The following is a 6,000-nucleotide window of genomic DNA, read 5'->3' as shown; positions in this document are numbered from 1 at the left end:
GAACTTTTCTTTGCTGAGGAGTTTTGCTTTTTTTCTGCATTTAATAAAAGAGAAACAACTCACCGGCTCGATTGGCCTGACACTGAGCAATGACAGGTGAAAATTAACCTCCTGATCCCAGATCAGAACTCTGCTAATGTGAGTTTCCACCTTACTGAAGTAGTTAACAGTGGTGAAACTGATGGCATAAAGTAAAGGGCGGGTGGTGACCACTAATGAGAAGCTGATGTGAGCTGGGATCAGTCACTCAGCTGGATTTTGATCCTGGTCTATCATTAGTTCAAACTGCATTTTCACTGATTTTTTTCTTCTTCTAAATTTACAGGGGTCATATCGTTTTGCCACTTATTTTGGCAGGCCAGGAAATGAGACAGAAAGTATCACCACAGAGATTTTTAAAATCTCTGGTTTCAGTGTCAGTTTCAATTTAGAGCGTGAGATACAGCATGTAAGCAGCTCATTGAGGAATGCTTATACACACATCTTGAAAGACATAGCAGGACCCTCATCATCGTTAGCAAGCAAATTAGAGTCCTAACATCTTTCAGCTGCTATATCCTTCACACGCTATTGACTACATGAGAGCTTAGAGCATGCAAACCCAACTTCATCGTTGTTTTATCTCTCCTCAGACTGCTGAAAACTAATAATCTTGCAAAACTATGCTCAACATTAATTAATGATTAATTAATTAGTCATTAACACACAGAGTATCATCAGTCATTTATCTGTGTGGCACGATTGATGGAGAATTGTAGCTTGATATACACCACAATTAGAAAGTGTCTGATATGGATACTTTATTTAGCAGTACTTCTTTGGGTTTTAAAGTCTTCTTTTCCAAAGGCTTTAAAGTGCTGCTTCTTTGTGAATATGTTATCTACTAATTCTAAAGATTAGTCTTTAATTATTAATTTTGGGGATAATGAAAAATCCCTTTTGTGTTTAGCTTTTCTATTCTATACCAGTGCAGTCGCTCTTATTAAAATCTGCAGAAGTCATTATTGAATCACCTCCTTAAAAGGCTATTAGTTTATCACTTATTAAGAATCAGTCAGTGCTGTAGCTACAATATCAGTAAAAAAAAAAAATCTCTTTCTCCAGGTCAAACGTAACATGGAGCCAAAAAATCAAAGCCACAGTCGCACTGTGAGGAGAATCACTCACATTGTTTTTTGTCACAACTAGAAATTTGAAAATGTTTGACTTACTAGTTTGTAAAGGCTTTTTAGCTTTGCAGGAAAGAAGTTATAGCAGCATAACCACAGCACTAGTAACGTCCCGGACAGGCTCGCATCTGAAACTTGTAGTTTTATATTTTGCCACTGGGTGGCTCTGTGGAGTAATATTGAGTTCTTTATTCTGTATCATATTCCACGTTTGTTAAATAAAAGGAACATTATTATGAAACGGTCTCTAATGTATTAATGTAGAGCACTACAGTAAATGTGTATTTGCTTCATTATTTTTCTTTTTTGTTTCCATATTGTTTAATGTCTGCAAATGATTTAGTGGACTAGGAATGATTTGCCAGTTATAATACGTGCAAACATAATACACAGTTTGTTTGTTTTTTATTGTGGGCATTGTGATATGTTATCACGGACGCAGAGTGACTGGCTGACTTCAATAAGTTGCTGTGTTACACAGTCTTTACTGGTACTGCCAAATAAAACAGAACCGTTAGTTATCTGCGCCTTTCCTGCTATAACAAGAGGAAATTGTGTCTGTCATCTCGCTATTTTTCCATGACGAAGTCGTCTGCCCTCAAAGTGCAGCTCTGAAAAAAACTTAGATTTGAAATCGTATTTGTTATGCCCCTGTCCATGCAGTAGCCAAATCCCACCACAGGGGGGCTCCAGAATCCACAGAAGTCCTATGGCATTTATCCAGGATACCTCAGCTATTACGGCCCATCACTTTTATACCATTGGCTGTAAAAAAACAAAAAAAAAAAAAAGGCTACAAAAACTCACCATCCACTTCATTAGGAACAGGTTTTTTGTTCCATATTGATATGATAGCATCACAGAGATGCTGCAGATCTGTTCGTTGTACATCCATGATCTGAAATTCTCATTCCTCCATATCCCAAAGATGCTCTCTTGGACTGAGATCTGGTGGTGGTGGAGGCCACCTGAGTACAGCGAGCTCATTGTTATATTCAAGAAACCAATTTGAGATAATTTGAGCTTTGTGACCTGGCACGTTGTCATTAGTAGATTATACACTGTTGCCAAAAAGGGATGGATATAATCAGCAAGAGTAGCTACTCAGGTAGGATGTGGCATTTTAAATGATGCTCAGTACTAAGGAGCCCAAGATGTGCCAAGGAACCACAACATTACACCACAAGCAACAACTTGAATTGTTCATACAAGGCAGGATGGAGCCGTGCTTTTATGTTCTTAAAGCTAAAGTCTGATCTTATCATGTGAATTTTGCTGGAATGTATGCACAGTTTTATTTATATAGCACCTTTTAAGATAAATATCACAAAAAATTGTCTAAAAAAGTTACCCAAAAGCAACTTTACTTAAAAAGATGGCTCTTTAGTTGTTTTTTATAAGAAACCACCAAATCCGTAGATCTAAGGCTCAGTGGGGGAGAGTCTAGGGGTCACTGTGGGAAAATCTGTGTCTCCTTTAGTTTTCTTGTATAACACAAGGTCTCTGATATCCTGATCGCAGGATATCAGAGACCTGCTGGAGACAAATGGCTGTAAAGGTTCAGTGATGTACATCAGTGTTTACCCACAGAGAGCTCTGAAAGTCACAACCAGAATCTTGAAGTGGACTCTGAAGTTGACGAGGAGCCAGTGCATCTGAATTAGAAAGTGACCTGACAGTACTCACAGGTGCATTCTGAACAACTTGCATACATTCTGAGGAGGTTTTGTTGAGACAAGTGAACAAGCAATTGCAATATTCCAGAAAGGATGAGATAAAAGTATTTGCCATAATTTCTAATTCACAGCGTGAGAATCACAGCGTGAGATTTCATGTGATCGTGATCATCCAAAGTTAAAGCACAAAACTGTCAGGGGCACAAACAAGGACTTCTGTTTTTTCTATATTAATCTGAAAAAAATGTCAGCCACCCATGCAGGACCTGAATCTGAATCTGGTATTTAGAAAATCAGCAGCACAAGAGAATACAAAAATAGGGGTTGACTTTGCCTCCACACCTAAACAGAAAAACAAGAACAGTCAGTGAGATTTGGCAAGTGGGGGAACACTAAGATCTGTTGTAGTTCCCAGCTCAGGGAAAATAATAACAGCTCACAATAATTTCTATTGGCACCATAGGCAAGAAAAGCAACTGACAATCTGTATAGCTTATATCTTTATATGTATATATTTACAAAAATTGCTATATTAAAGTTTTGTTTTTTTGCTTCTATTGTTTATTGTTTATTTCATAGCATGGTGTCTATTATTCAGTGGAAAGACAGTGGATCACTGCTGGAATATCCACTCATGTCTCTTTTTGCAGGATGTCTCATGGAACTGCCTGTAGGATTGTCTAGATTTGCATTCAAATGCCCATCCAAAACAAATGCCTCTTTGGGGAATGTTTGCTCCCTTTCAGCAATGTCTTCTTTCTTACTTAAGTGTGATTTGGGATGTATATCAGTAAAATCACAACTTAATCGGAACCTGCAGCAATTTCTGTTTCTCTGGAATGATATGAGCCATGTCGTTTATATGAGCCATATCACAAGTCATATCAACGTTTATCCTTGTAATAATACAAAAAAACATACTTTGAGTTTTAAAACTACTGCTGAATACCTGAAAAAAGTAGAAAGAAATAGCTGTAGTTTCTAGAACAGATCTTTCTGTGAGAAATAGAGAGCTGCATTCTCTTGTAAACACTCCCAGGAGGCTAAACAGGATTTGAGGGTCTTCCGGCCCACTGTTTATTTTTTCTCACTTTCTTTCCCCCACTGTGTCCACTAGTGCTCAGGCACAAAATAACAAATCAGAAAGTTTAAAGTAAATAAATAGCTGAGTGAGTTTACTTATTTATTTTTTTACTAGAACTCATACAAAAAAGTAATGGTAGTGGCTCATTTTGTATTTGTGGCATCTAATACCTCTAAAAGAATTTTCAATTTCAATTTCAATTTTATTTCTATAGCACATTTAAAAGTCACAAGTACAACAAAGTGCTTCACAAACGAACCATACTTGCAATTTACAACAGGAGAAAACAGTTAACAAAGAATAAAATTATAAAATAATAATATAAGAACAGACATGAATCAGGGAAAATTAAGCTAAGTAGTTTGAAAAGCGAGCTTAAACAGATGGGTTTTTAACCGAGATTTAAAAGATTGGATAGTTTCCGACACACGGACATCAACCGGTAGGCTGTTCCAGAGTTTTGGTGCAGCGAAAGCAAAGGCCCGATCCCCCTTCGTCTTTAATCGAGACATTGGTTGCATTAGAAGCCCCTGATTAGAGGATCTGAGTGCCCTTGTAGGGATATATAGATTAAGAAGGTCAATCAAATAACTGGGTGCCAAGTTATTTAAGATTTTAAAAGTATATAAAAGAATTTTAAAAACAATACGGTATTTGACAGGAAGCCAGTGGAGGTCAGCTAGAATGGGAGTAATATGATCCTGTCTTCTAGCGCCGCTTAAAAGGCGTGCTGCGGCATTCTGGACTAATTGTAGGCGTTGAATAAGAGAGAGTTGGAGGCCCAAGTAAAGAGAATTACAGTAGTCCAGTCTAGAGGTTATAAAAGCATGAATGAGCCTTTCAAGGTCTTTATGTCGTAGGTAAGGCATTGCCTTCGAAATTTGGCGTAGTTGGTAGAAGCTGGTTTTTACCACTGCAGCCACTTGCTTATCTAATTTGAGGGAGCTGTCCAGCATTACTCCGAGATTTCTAACAGTGGGCGATAAGTGGCTGGCATAGGAACCTAAAGTCTCCGACAGCTGTTTCAACGGCATGTGGCTACCAAAGACGATAATTTCTGTTTTGTTTTCATTGAGGGTGAGCGAATTATGCAGTAGCCAGTCTCTGACGTCACACAGGCAATTAAGCAACGGCAATAGCGGGGATTGAAGATCCAAATCCAAAGGGAAATAGATTTGGATATCATCCGCATAGCAGTGAAAAGAGATATTGTGATTTCTAAAGATTTTTCCCAGGGGTAACAGATAGAGAGAGAACAACGTGGGACTTAACACAGACCCTTGGGGAACATAAAACAAATAAATAAATTTCAGCTTTGTGGTTGTTAAAAAAAGTATTACACATTTTTAAAGAGTCCACTCGAATTTCAGGTTTTCAGTAATATAGATACTTTACAGCAAACCCTTGATTTTATTCTTTTTCATTTTTCGTTTTCTATTGGTTTTATATAACTTTTTATTATATAACTAAATTGGATTAACAACAAAAACATTTTAAATAAATTATCATATTTAAAATATGAGTAGAAGAAATTACGACTGGATTTTTAAAAAATGTTTTGTAGTAAATTACACAGTAAAAGATAATTAATCAGATGTATTTAAACTTTATAGCCTACTCTTTTTTTTAGCTTCAGTGTGAAACTGTTAGTGGACAGTGAGGTACAAGTACAGAGCCAACTGTCCTTATAGTGATGAGGATGATGCTGATGGTGATTAAAGATGTGGACTTAATTGGAGTTACGGACTGAGTTAGTATTATACCGACACACTGTGTATGTGTGAGCGTGAGTGGGGCTGTCTTCTAGCGTTGACGTAGGCAACATAAGGGTCAAGTGAGCAAAATTAAGACGGTTAAACGAATGCGCGCGCCTTCAAAACAAAAAATATCAAAGCTTGTTTGTTTGTTTTTTGAATACGTAAAAAGACTTTGATGACGCATTGGGAAAACTTTTTAATTAGAGGAAGTGAAACTTTAATTGGAATGGTTAACAGGACATCTGTATCTTAGAAAGTACTAAGATACAGTACTAAGAAGGTCTAGATTTTACCCCAGATATTACAAAAATTTT

Source organism: Mchenga conophoros, linkage group LG9, assembly GCF_057382185.1.
Source record: "Mchenga conophoros isolate Kocher_MC1m ecotype Shallow Benthic linkage group LG9, M_conophoros_male_GT1.1, whole genome shotgun sequence".
In the NCBI taxonomy this organism is placed as follows: Eukaryota; Metazoa; Chordata; class Actinopteri; order Cichliformes; family Cichlidae; genus Mchenga; species Mchenga conophoros.
Note: the sequence above shows the minus strand (reverse complement) of the source record.